Here is a 14312-nt window from a genome sequence, read left to right as displayed (position 1 = left end):
CTGTTCTTCAATAAGGCATGTGCGATTTTCACTTATTTGTTCTAATCCAAACTTTTGTTACTTAAATGTCCGCACAAAAAAAGCCCACATCTCTCACAATAGAACCAAGCAATAATGCACTTATAAGCATATGGGGTGGCTCCCCACTCTTTTCAAATAGGAAAGGGATCATGTCCCAAACACTGTTTAAACAACACATTTTCCAGTCAGCTTTGCTTCCTTAATTTGACATATCTTCTTACCCTATCCAGATGTCCATAATAACTGAAGACTAAATATTGGCATTCATTAATTTTCTCATTTTATGGCAAAGAGAAGAAAAACAAGACTCACTAATGAAAAAGCATACAAAATGCATCATACATTTAATGGAGGCAATCCTTGTACAGATACGGCCCTTGTGCAAGAAAACACAACTTAAAAAAATAAAATAAAATCCTGGGAGTGACTGAAGGGAATTTATTAAATCGTTTGGGCAAATTTGTTCCAGAGCATTAGGTCTACATTTGTTTTAAAGAGGTTTTTATCTTCTGTGCCTGACTGATCAATAACAATATTAAAAATCTAGGTTGTTAGAAAGCTGAATTTTAAAGTGCAGAACATCTAATCAGTGAATAAAGATGAATGCATTGGAAAATAAAGATGAAATGAACAGTGAAAATTTACTTCTCTGAAAAGCTGTATCTGATAAATTTCAAATTTCCTTGTAAGAATTCACATTACTTTTACTTACTGTTAGCAAAAATACATTTTTACAGCTCTTGCTTTGTCAAATATAATCTGGTGGTTGTTCTATATTCTAACACCTGAGTTAATGGTTTCTCTCAAATAGTACTTTCAAGGTTTGTGGGTCAATATACATTTTATAATGCTCAGTAGGAAATATTTAAATTAACTCCTATCAACTCAGAGGGATAGCAAAACTACATAGTCATATAATAGTCTATAAAATGACAAGGCAACTGAAAAGATCAATTATTTTTACTTTCTTATTCCTGCCTCTTGAATTGGTTTTGATGCATTATATTGAGCTGGTAAGAAATCAGACTAGTAGAAAGAAATACACAAATGTATACATTTTAAACACTTGTTTATTTTCAAACTTTACAGATGTATGATAGGGTCTGGTAACTGAAGACCAATCATAGTTGGATCAAAGTTCACTTCCAGAGTGAGCCAATGAACATTTGTTGTAGGTAGTAAAGAAATATAGGTAAATGTCTGCTTTTTGGTGAGGGATTCCACCTCCAGCCATTGTAGATTTCAGTATCTTCCATGGTGAACAGGATAATCTTTGGAGAAAAGTACCTGAAATCAAATCAGACATACATTGATTGAGGAAAGTTTCTTGGGAAATTTCTCACATATAATAAGATGTTCTGTTATGGCAATAGTGCATCGTTGTTTAGTAAATTCCTAAATAACGTCTGAAAAGAGTAAGTGTAGAATAGTTACCAATGGAATTGGGTTTCTTATGGGTCCTCACACACTGAACTAGAGAAGAGAGTGACTAAGAGACAGTGGTAAGAATGTGACAGGTACAGATTCATCATGTCACCAACAGGGAGGAGCTTGGGCTCTACAGGGGACATAAACTGTCCCAAAGATGACATCTTAGACTTTGGTGCATATTTTTAGAGATGAATTAAATAGTGAACTCTTATATTAGAATTCAGTAAACACAACCTCTTTGTCTCTTTTGATTTTGTAGTAATTTGTTTCATCAACAACTTAAGTGTGAGATAATATTGACCTGAATCCAGGAGGGGAAGCATGTATTGTCAAAATGTAAGTCTTCTGAATTTGTTGGCAGTGATATTTCTTTAGAAATAGCCATTTGATTGAAGCAAGATGAAAGAAGAAAGTCATAAGTTGATCAGGAAGATCACCCAACTGATAACTGGTTCGAAGACTATCTGTGACGCTGTCTTGATATATAAATACTAGTTTTAAAAGAGACCTAGAAATGAAGAGGCACAGGCTGGATGACTGAATAAAAAAGCACAAGCCAAGTATATGATGTATTCAGGAAACACATTCAACTCCCAAGGACTAATCACGACTCTGGGTGAAGGGTTGGAAAACAATACTTTGGGCAAATGGAAAGCAAAAGAAAGTAGGAGTCACAATCCCAATCACAGATACAATTGTCTTTAAAGCTAAAAAAGTAATGAAAGAGAAACATGGACACTATTGTTCAAAGGAACTATACGACAAGAGGACATTTCAATCCTAAATATGCATCCAATGTGAACACCCCCAGCTTTATAAAATGAATCCTACTTAATTTGAATGATATGATATCCTATAGCACCATAGTCATTAAGGACGTCTACATCCCACTGAAAGAACTGTACAGATCCTCCAAGCAGAAACTAAACAAAGAAATGATGGACTTAAACACAACTCTAGACCAAATGGGCTTAACAGACATGTGTATAACGTTTAACCTCATTATCACTGACTGTATCTTCTTCTCATTAATTCATTAAATATTCTCCAAGATCGATCATACCTTAGGACATGAAGTAAACCTCAACAAATTTAAAAGAATACAAATTATACCTTGTATCATCACAGACCAGAATAGAATAAAAACAGAACTCAATTCTCACAAAAATACACATCCTTATGTGAACTCACGGAAACTAAAAAACCTTTTGCTGAACGATAGCTGGGTCAAGGAGGAGATAAAGAAGGAAATCATTATATTCCTTGAACAAAACAATAATGAAGCCACAAGCTATCAAAACCTGTGAGATACTACAAAAGAAGTATTAAAAAGGCAATTTATGCATTAAATGCCCACATCAAGAAGATGAAAGGAATGGAAATAAACTATCTAATGAATCATCTCAAGGCACTGGAAAAAGAAGAGCAATTCAGTCCCAAACTAAATAGAAGAAAAGAAATAACCAAAATTAGATCGGAACTAAATGAACTTGAGAACAAAATCCCCACTGAAAGATTAATGAAACAAAAAGTTGGTTTTTTGAAAAGATAAATAAAATCAATAAAACTTTGGCCAGATTATTCAGAAACATAAAAGTAAGATCTTTTAATCTCTATCAGAAATTTAAAAGGGGAAATAACAACAGATTTCACAGAGATACTAACAATCATCGCTGAATACCACAAAAACTCTATTCCCAGAAATTTCAAAATATGGAGAAAATGTACTAATTCTTGGAATCACACTAATTTCTTAGACTTAATCAAGACAAAAAAGTCCTCTTGAACAGACCAATATCAAGCACCAAAATTGCAAAAACAATAAAAAAGCTTCCAACAAAAAAAGTCCTAGACCAGAATATTTACACACCAGAATTCTATTAAACCTCCAAAGAAGAGCTTGTATCTATTTTGCAGAACATATTCCAAAACATTAAGAAGGAAGAAACTCTCCCCAACGTCTATGAAGAAAATATCACCCTGATATTTTCACCAAAACTAGGAAAAGATTTGGTTAAAAAAAAAGATAACTACAGACCAACATCATTAATGAATATTGATATAAACATAGGAAAATCCTAGCAAATACAATTCAGCTACACATTAAAAAATAATGCATTATGACCAGATTGGCCGCATCCCAGGGATGCAAGCCTGGTTCAACATACACAAATCCATTAACATTATCCGTCACATAAACAAAACCAAAAACAAAGACTATGTGATCCTCTCAATAGATACAGAAAAAGCATTTGAAAAAATACATCATCTTTTTCTTACAAGAATATTTAAGAAAATAGGCATAGTTGGGACATTTCTTAAGCCATCCAAGACAAACACACAGAAAATATTTTGTTGAATGGAAAAAAATGAAAACCATTTCCACTTAGAACTGGAACCAGAAAAGAAAGCCCATTATCACCACTACTATTCATCATATCTAAATGGGGACAGAGGAGGTCAAACTTTGCTCTTTGCTGATGATGTAATTTTTTTTTTTTTTTTAATTGAGACAGAGTCTCACTTTGTTACCCTTGGTAGAGAGCCATGGCATCACAGCTCACAGCAACGTCAAACTCTTGGGCTCAAGCGATTCTCTTGCCTCAGCCTCCCCAGTAGCTGGGACTACAGGTGGCCTGCCACAATGCATGGCTAAAATGATATAATCTTGTACTTAGAAAATTCAAAGGACTCATCAACCATGAGACATCAGAAGGGATCAGGAAATACAGTAACATCTGGATACAAAATCATTGTGCACAAATAAGTCATCTTCATATATGCCAACAATAGTCAAGCTAAGAATAAAATCAAAGACACAATACCATTCACAGAAGCTTCAGAGAAAATGAAATGCCTGGGAATGTGTCTAACAAAGCATCTGAATGAAACCCTAAGGAAAAAAATAGCAGAAGACATTAACAAGTCAAAGAACATACCGTGCTCATGGCTGGGAAGAATCAACATTGTTAAAATGTCTATACTGCCAAAAACAATCTACAAATTTAATGTAATTCCAATTAAAATACAACATTATACTTTGAAGAACTTAGAAAAATTGTTCTTTGTTTTATATGGGACAAGAAAAAAACACTGAATAGCCAATGCTAGTCTATGAAATAAAAACAAATCTAGAGGCATCACATTACCAACTTCAGATTATACTACAAGTCTAGAGTGATCAAAACAGCATAGTATTGGCTTAAAAATAGAGACATAGATCTATAGGACAGAAATGAGAATGTAGAGGTAAAACCAGCTCCCTGTTGCCATTTGATTTTTGATAAACCAAACAAAAGTATATGCTGAGAAAAGAATGCTCATTTAATAAATTGTGCTGGGAGAACTGGTTAGCCATAAGTAAAAGACTGAAACTGGACCTGCACTTCTCACCATATATAAAAATTAAATCATGCTAGATAAAAGATTTAAATTTAAGGCATGAAACAATGAAAACTCTGGAAGAAAGTGTGGGAAAAACTATGACAGTGGTCTTGGGAAAGAAATTATTAAGAAGACACCATTGGCAATTGTAGCAACGACAAATATAAATAAATGGGACTTGATGAAGTTAAAAGCTCTGCACAGCTAAGGACACAATTAAAGCAAATAGACAACTTTCAGAATGGGAGAAGATATTTATTTGTTGCAAATATGACAGAGGGCTAATAACCAGAATTTACCAAGAACTCAAGCAAATCAACAAGAAAAGAACAAACAATCCCATTAATTATTGGGCAACAGACATGAACAGAATCTTTTCCAAAGAGGATAGATAAATGGTCAACAAACACATGAAAAATGGTCTCTTTCCCTAATCATCAGAGAAATGCCAATCAAAACCACTTTGAGATATCACCTAACCCCAGTGAGAATAGCCCATACATATCACAAGGTCCCAAAGTTGCATATGCTGGCGTGGGTGTAGAGAGACAGAAAAACTTATGCACTATTGGTGTGATTGCAAACTAATACAACCATTTGGAAAGAAGTATGGAAAATCCTCAAAGAGCTAAAAGTAGACCTTCAATTTGACTTAGCAATCCTGTTACTAGGTATTCACCTAGAAGGGAAAAAAAAATCATTTTATTATCATAAGGGCATTTTCACTCGAATGTTTATAGCAGTTCAATTCATAATTGCAAAGATATGGAAACAACCCATGTGCCCATCAACCCATGAATGGATTAATAAACTGAGATATGCGTATACTGTGGGATATTATTCAGCCATAAAAAGAGATGGAAACTTTACATCTCTTGTGTTTACATGGAGGGATTTGGAGAACATTCTCTTAAGTATTTTAAGAATGGAAAAGAAAGCATCCCAGGTACTCAATACTATGTTGAAACTAGTAGATCAACAACTAGAGGTCACATGAGAGAAAAACACAATTAAATTCAAGAAGGGGCGATGGGAAGGAGGAAGTGGGACTGGTGGGAGGGAGGAAGAAGGGCAGAGTTTGGTAAGTATACACTGGATGGGAGCAATATAGGGGTATATGGCCCACTACCTGGGTGAAGGACTCAACAGCACCTTGGACTTTACCTTACACATGCAAACAATGTAACCTAATCCTAAGTGCTCCAAATAATTTTTATTAATCCAAAATAAAAAATACTTTAAAAAAACCTAAAAATATTACTCCCATAAGAAAAGAAGATAGTTGAAAACAGAGAAGAAGTGAAGTTGGTTCCCACATGAAAGTATTAGTGTTCTTATTTGCTCATTTATTTCTTTTTTAAATAATGCTGCTGCTACAGTTTTTTTCAGCATTATGAAAATGTTTTTTTTTTGTAGAGACAGAGTCTCACTTTATGGCCCTGGGTAGAGTGCCGTGGCATCACACAGCTCACAGCAACCTCCAACTCCTGGGCTTAAGTGATTCTCTTGCCTCAGTCTCCCGAGTAGCTGGGACTACAGGCGCCCGCCACAACGCCCGGCTATTTTTTTGGTTGCAATTCAGCCAGGGCCGGGTTTGAACCCGCCACCCTCAGTATATGGGGCCGGCGCCTTACCGACTGAGCCACAGGTGCCGCCCTGTGAAAATGTTTTAAAGAAGATAGAAATCACTGTATGAAAGGATTGGCCCCAGATATTGTGAGTATGGGCAATAGAAATGTGTGAGTTAAAATAAATTTTATATATGTAAATGTTATCTTAATGTCAAATGATCTTTAGAAGAAAGCTAAGTGTGCCACTTAGGATAGTCCTAGTATGAGAACAAAGTTAAAATAACTTATTATGATAAATGTCATGGAGTAAAGAAGGAAGAGAACAATTAATGAGCATTTATATTCCAGACCTTGTGATGGGATGCTTCGTGAGAACAAAAACACTTCTTGAATTAGGGTATATACATAACTTATGTATCATATTTAATCATGTCATTGAGAAGTTTAATAGAGTGACAGTTCATCTTAACAAATAAGGTTATACTATAAACTATTTTGAAAAATAACTTAGAAATCAAAAGTCAAAATTCAGATAAAATTAAAAACTGTAGGCAATTGGTTGTGGATTTTGTTTTAAGCAATAGTGCAAAATAAGGCAAATTCTCTAAAAACCATGATTTACAGCCACTCCATTTTCTTGTGTTATAAGTTAAGAAGGGAAAGGAAAATTTGTTTCTAATTTATATTTTCACTTTTAAATTTCATTACATTTACACTACTAAATCTACATTGAACAATGCTGTAATTGTAATACATATCATAGTGTGGACTGGTCTGTTTTGATTAGAATATTTTTAGAAAAGATAAGAAATCATGAAAGTTGGAATCATTTCCAACATAAAGTATATAGAAATATTCTTCCAAAAACATTGTTCTTTATCTCCATTCCTTAGTCACTTAAAGAATTAATCTACTTAATAATGATACAGTTGGTCATATTTATTGAATGTTTTTTGTTTGCCAAACACTCTAGTAATCAGTTGTATACATAATTCAATCAATCTTTATGACAACACTGATGTAAGTACTGTTAGTATTCCCATTTTGCAGATAAGACGACTGAAGTTAAATGAAGTAACTTGCCCAATGTCTCACATATAATAAAAAGGATTTGACTCTAAAATCTGGTGTTTATCTCCCCTGCAAGTCTTTTTAAAACAAATTATTATCCAGCTGTTGAATGGTATATTCTTGATTAAACATATTTTCTTCATTTGTTTAAATGAAATTCTATTGTTGCCTACGCTTTGAGTTAAGTCCCTATAAAGATGGTACATTTTTATCTCCTTCTGGTACAAGCTACTTTCTGGCAGGACCATAGCAAATTTTTTTTAGGGATAAATCACCTCTAATCCATCACTGCCACAAGGAAATTAACAAAACAGATGCCCTACAGATCTCAGGACCCAATAATGGTCTCCATACATGAAGGGCAGTGAACACCTGTACAAACACAAATGAAAATCAATATTCTCCTTCCTAAAACATTCTATTGTTCAGTTATCTTTTTTGAGATATTCATGATTTGAAGTTTTAAAAAGCACTGGGTAAAAGCCTATTTATAACAAAATAAATTACTCTTTGGTATCCAGTGCAGCAACCTAGTATTTGAGAAAAACAGAACTCCACAAAGGCTTAATATATTCAGAATGTGACGAAGTGTGACCCATTTATGGAAGCAGAAAATGCATCACAGATATTTCAGTGTTTCTTTCTTTTTGTTCCCCAAAGCAGATAAATTATATTTACCAGCCAAAAAACCAGAACTGCTTCCAAACTTACTTATTTTAGGGAAGAATCGAGAGAAAAACAGAGGGAAGAAAATATAAGAATTGGGACTCAGAAAGGTAGTCCCAAAATATAAAATGTGATGGGTTTTAAATGACTTCATAGGGATGCCGGAATATGAGAAACACTTGATGAATTTAGGTAAAAATAACTATTTGTTACCACAGATCCCTTCAGGCACTCTCCATACTGTGAGGATATTGAACGGTTTATAGAAGCCACATGTTCACATTGATGTTTTTTTCAGAGGTTTTTGTCAGAATTTTCAATATACCAGGAAAAGAATAAACAACATCACACTATACAACTTCCAATCTGGCTTAAGTATTCTCCTAAGTGCTCATCTATATACTAGCCCTTTTTACATTTTTCTGCATGCACTAGAATTTTTATTTTCTCTCCTTTGGTAAACTATCAACTGCTTGGAAATGAGAAAGTCTGTCTTACACACCCTTGTATGCCCAGTCCCCAGTACTACACTTAACACACAGTAGCTGTATCACCCAATGTCTGCTAAATATAAGAGTGAGCAAACAAACCATGTTTGGGGATTTTTTTTTTTAAAGAATATGTATTTACAGATAGATTGTGATACTTTCATATTACTCAAGTGTTTAAAATAGACAAATATGTTCACTGATTATGTTTAAATCTTCCAAAAGTCCTTCCAAAGTGGAAGTCATATATATGTACCCACACATATATATGAAACTCATCTATATAATTTAACAGTTTTACAAAATACCAAAACCAAATGTCATTGTAATTAATACCATAATTACTATACTTTAAGTTTTAAGTTAAAGTTATAGTTGGAAGTAAACTAAGTTTCCTAACAATCTAGGTATTTTTAAGTAATTTAATATCAATTTAAAATTATACAGAAGGATTAAAAATGTCTTTCGAATGCAGTGATTTGTTAACAATAACTCCCAATGGCCTGGTGGAACAGATAAAATGTGGCTGGAATGACTTGTGTCCACAATGCTTCAGATCAAAGTAAGAAAAAAAAAAACATTGGAAATAGCTTTTGGGGCCCTTGAAAGCCACTTCCAGTCTAAGCCACAAGGGCAGAAATAATCAATAATGGTAACCATTTGGTTTCATTTATTTCTTTTAATGAACATGTTCACAACTCTCTAAAAGCATTCTTGCAGGACAGAGATGGATTTCAATTCTCTGGTTACTGACAGAGGAGAACCTTTGAAGCCGGGAGGGAATTTCACTGCTGTCCACTGACTGTCCCCTGCCCTCACCTTTAGACCTTGGTGCTATTTAGCTCAGAAAAATTTGTCATTTTGGCACAGACAGACAAGCAGCTGATTGGCAACTATCCACTAATTTCTCTCTATGATTATTGAAGCAATTTATTTTGGAAAGGAATCCCCAAACTGTGGATCAGACTCAAATATGTAAAGTCTTAGAAATGTAAGCAAAAAGGCCTCAAGAAAAAAATAGACCCTCAGCTGGCTTAATAATTTTATTAATATTCAATAGCATCATTTCCATTTCTGTAGTCACCGCCCTACTTCAAATAAGCATTAATTTGTGTCTAATAAAGTGTCATTAATTCTGTGGATACTTAAAAATTTGCTTTTGATAAATGAATAACATCTGGATTACAATGGCAGCCTCTTAACTTGTCTCACTTACTCAAGTTCTTTCCAATTATTATCTTTTTTATGTCTAACTGCCAGAAACAAGAAACTTGTCTTGAATTTCTACCATGTTTAATTCTTTGCTTATGAAACTAGTTTTCTTTTTTTAACAAAATACAAATTCCTATGTCCAATATCAAATTTCTCCACGGTGGTGAAGAAATGATGACTGACCATACTTCTCTTATCAATTGCTTCCTTTTCTCCCTAATTTTCTACAATACTGCCCCTAGTGTTCAAAAGGATAATCAATCTTTTCTTTTTTTATTTTTATTAAACCATAGCTGTGTACATTAATATGATCATGGGGCACCATACACTTGGTTCATAGATCATTTGACACATTTTCATCACACTAGTCAACATAGCCTTCATAGCATTTTCCTAGTTATTTTGCCAAGACCTTTACATTCCACATTTACTAGGATTCACATATACCCTTGTAAGATGCACCGCAGGTGTAATCCCATTAATCCCCCTCCCTCCACCGACCTCCCCCCTCCCTCCCCTCCCTTTCCCCCTTCTCCCTATTCTTAGGTTGTAGCTGGGTTATAGCTTTCATGTGAAGGTCCTACATTAGTTTCATAATAAGGGTGAGTACACTGGGTACTTTTTCTTCCATTCTTGAGACACTTTACTAAGAAGAATATGTTCCAGCTCCATCCATGTAAACATGAAAGAGGTAAAGTCTCCATCTTTTTTTAAGGCTGCATAATATTCTATGGTGTACATATACCACAATTTATTAATCCATTCATGGATCGATGGGCACTTGGGCTTTTTCCATGACTTAGCAATTATGAATTGGGCTGCAATAAACATTCTGGTACAAATATCTTTGTTATGGTGTGATTTTTGGTCTTCTGGGTATATGCCCAGTAGAGGGATTACAGAATTGAATGGCAGATCTACTTTTAGATCTCTGACATTTATTCTCCAAACATCTTTCCAAAAGGAATGTATTAATTTGCATTCCCAGTGCAAAAGTATTCCCTTTTCTCCACATCCATGCCAACATCTCTGGTCTTGGGATTTTGTGATATAGGCTAGTTTCACTGGAGTTAGATGATATCTCAAAGTAGTTTTGATTTGCATTTCTCTGATATTAAAGATGATGAGCATTTTTTCATATGTCTGAAGGCCGTGCGCCTGTCTTCTTCAGAGAAGTTTCTCTTCAAGTCCCTTGCCCAGCCTGCAAGGGGATCCCTTGTTCTTTTCTTGCAATGCGTTTGAGTTCTCTGTGGATTCTGGTTATTAAACCTTTGTCGGAGACATAACCTACAAATATCTTCTCCCATTCTGAGGGCTGTTTGCTTGCTTTACTTACTGTGTTCTTGGCTGTGCAGAAGCTTTTTAGTTTGATCAAGTCCCAATAGTGTATTCTTGAAGCAGCTTCAATTGCCTGGGGGGTCCTTCTCATAAAAAACTCGTCCAACCCAATTTCTTCAAGGGTTTTCCCTGCACTCTCTTCTAGTATTTTTATAGTTTCATGTCTTAGGTTTAAATCTTTAATCCAGTGAGAGTCTATCTTAGTTAATGGTGAGAGGTGTGCGTCCAGTTTCAGTCTTCTACAGGTTGCCAGCCAGTTCACCCAGCACCATTTGTTAAATAGGGAATCTTTTTGCCACTGAATGTTTTTAATTGGCTTGTCAAAGATTAAATAAGGGTAACTAGCTGGATTCATCTCTTGGTTCTCTATTCTGTTTCAGTCATCTACTTCTCTGTTTTTGTGCCAGTACCATGCTGTTTTGTTCACTATTGATTTGTAGTATAGTCTGAGGTCTGGTAGCGTGATTCCTCCTGCTTTGTTTTTATTTTTGAGTAATGTCTTGGCTATTCAAGGTTTTTTCTGATTCCATATAAAACGAAGTATTGTTTTTTCAAGATCTTTAAAGTATGACAGTGGAGCTTTAATGGGGATTGCATTGAAATTATATATTGCTTTGGGTAGTATGGACATTTTAACAATATTGATTCTTCCCAACCATGAGCATATATATTTTTCCATTTGTTAACATTCTCAGCTATCTCTTTTCTTAGAGTTTCATAGTTCTCTTTATATAGATCTTTCACATCCTTTGTTAGATAAACTCCCAAATATTTCATCTTCTTTGGCATTACTGTGAATGGGATAGAGTCCTTAATTGTTTTTTCAACTTGACTATTTTTGGTATATATAAAGGCTACCAATTTATGAATGTTGATTTTCTAACCTGAGATACTGCTGTGTTCCTTGATCACTTCTAAGAGTTTTGTAGTAGAGTCCCTAGTGTTTTCCAGATACACAATCATATCATCTGCGAAGAGCGAGAGTTTGATCTCTTCTGACCCTATATGGATACCCTTGATCGCCTTTTCTTCCCTAATTGTGGTGGCTAAAACTTCCATTACAATGTTAAAGAGCAATGGAGACAATGGGCAGCCTTGTCTGGTACCTGATCTGAGTGGAAATGATTCCAATTTAACTCCATTCAATATGATATTGGCTGTGGGTTTGCTGTAGATGGTCTCTATCAGTTTAAGAAATGTCCCTTCTATACCAATTTTCTTAAGTGTTCTGATCATGAAGGGATGTTGGATGTTATCAAAAGCTTTTTCTGCATCGATTGAGAGAATCATATGGTCTTTGTTTTTAATTTGTTTATGTGCTGAATTACATTTATAGATTTACGTATATTGAACCAGCCTTGAGATCCTGGGATAAAACCGACTTGGTCATGATGTATGATTTGTTTGATATGTTGCTGGATTCTGTTTGTTAGAATCTTGTTGAATATTTTTGCATCTATATTCATTAGTGATATTGGTCTATAATTTTCTTTTCCTGTTGGGTCTTTTCCTGGTTTGGGGATCAGGGTGATGTTTGCTTCACAGAACGTATTGGGTAGTCTTCCTTCTTTTTCTATCTTTTGGAACAGGTTGAGTAATATAGGTACTAATTCCTCTTTAAAGGTTTGGTAGAATTCTGACGTAAAACCATCTGGTCCCGGGCTTTTCTTTTTGGGGAGATTTTGTATGGTTGATGTTATTTCCGAACTTGATATAGGCCTGTTCAACATTTCCACTTGATTTTGGTTAAGTCTTGGAAGGTGACGTGCTTCCAAGTAATGGTCAATTTCCTTCAGATTTTCGTATTTCTGAGAGTGAAGTTTCTTGTAATATTCATTAAGGATTTTTTTGATTTCTGAGGAGTCTGTTGTTATTTCGTCTTTGTTATTTCTGATTAATGAGATTAGAGATTTTACTCTTTTTTTCCTGATTAGGTTGGCCAAAGGTTTATCTATTTTGTTGACCTTTTCAAAAAACCAGCTTTTTGATTTATTGATCTGTTGTATTATTCTTTTGTTTTCAGCTTCATTTAGTTCTGCTCTGATTTTGGTTATTTCTTTTCTTCTACTGGATTTGGGGTTGGAGTGTTCTTCCATTTCCAGTCTCTTGAGATGTCCCATTAAGTTGCTTACTTCCTCTCTTTCCGTTCTCCTGAGGGAAGCTTGCAGTGCTATAAATTTCCCTCTTAGAACTGCCTTTGTGGTGTCCCAGAGGTTCTGATAGTTCGTGTCTTCATTGTCATTTTGTTCCAGAAATTTGGCAGTTTCCTTCTTGATCTCATCTCTGACCCAGCTATCATTCAACATAAGGTTATTTAACTTCCATGTTTTTGTATGTGTATGCAGATTCCTGTTGTTACTCATCTCAAGTTTTATTCCATGATGGTCTGAGAAGATGCATGGAATAATTTCTATTCCTTTAAATTTACTGAGGTTAGACTTGTGACCTAAGATGTGATCGATTCTGGAGTAAGTTCTGTGGGCTGATGAGAAATATGTGTATTCAGTTTTGTTGGGATGAAATGTTCTGTAGATGTCTGCTAAATCTAAATGCTGGATGGTTAGATTTAAATGTAGAATTTCTTTACTCAGCTTTTTGTTGGAGGATCGATCAATCACTGCCAAAGGAGTGTTAAAATCTCCGACTATTATAGAGTTGGAGGAAATCAAGTTGTTCGTGTCTGTTAGAGTTTCTCTTATAAATTGAGGTGCATTCTGGTTGGGTGCATAGATATTAATAATTGAAATCTCATCATATTTGAGTCTTACCCTTAACAAATATGAAGTGACCATTTTTGTCCTTCCTTACTTTTGTTGGTTTAAAGCCTATTGTATCCGCAAATAAAATCGCAACACCTGCTTTTTTCTGGTTGCCATTTGCCTGAAATATGGATGACCATCCTTTCACCCTGAGTCTGTATTTGTCTTTTAAGTTAAGATGTGACTCTTGTATGCAACAAATGTCTGGCCTGAGTTTTTGTATCCAGTCAGCTAACCTATGTCTCTTTAGAGGGCAGTTTAAGCCATTCACATTAATGGAGAGTATTGATAAGTTTGGTGGAATTTTGGGTATTGAGTTTTTCGAAAGTTCAGTGAACATTTTTAATCCTTTTGCCCTTGTGGAAGTTGGA

At 34.8% G+C, this 14312-nt stretch overlaps 1 long non-coding RNA gene across 1 annotated transcript in view; it reads right to left on the bottom strand.

Moving 5' to 3' along the window:
• Positions 1 to 1097: 1097 nt before the first annotated feature.
• LOC128594625 (uncharacterized) overlaps positions 1098 to 14312 on the bottom strand; it is a 29456-nt gene continuing 16241 nt past the window's right edge. The window contains exon 3 of the long non-coding RNA XR_008382613.1: positions 1098 to 1308. This is a non-coding gene — a long non-coding RNA (uncharacterized LOC128594625). The remainder of the gene's footprint in view (positions 1309 to 14312) is intronic.

The sequence above is a fragment of the Nycticebus coucang genome, chromosome 9 (genome assembly GCF_027406575.1).
Source record: "Nycticebus coucang isolate mNycCou1 chromosome 9, mNycCou1.pri, whole genome shotgun sequence".
Lineage (NCBI taxonomy): Eukaryota > Metazoa > Chordata > Mammalia > Primates > Lorisidae > Nycticebus > Nycticebus coucang.
The sequence above is the reverse complement of the archived record's forward strand: the minus strand, read 5'-3'. Positions and strand labels throughout refer to the sequence as shown.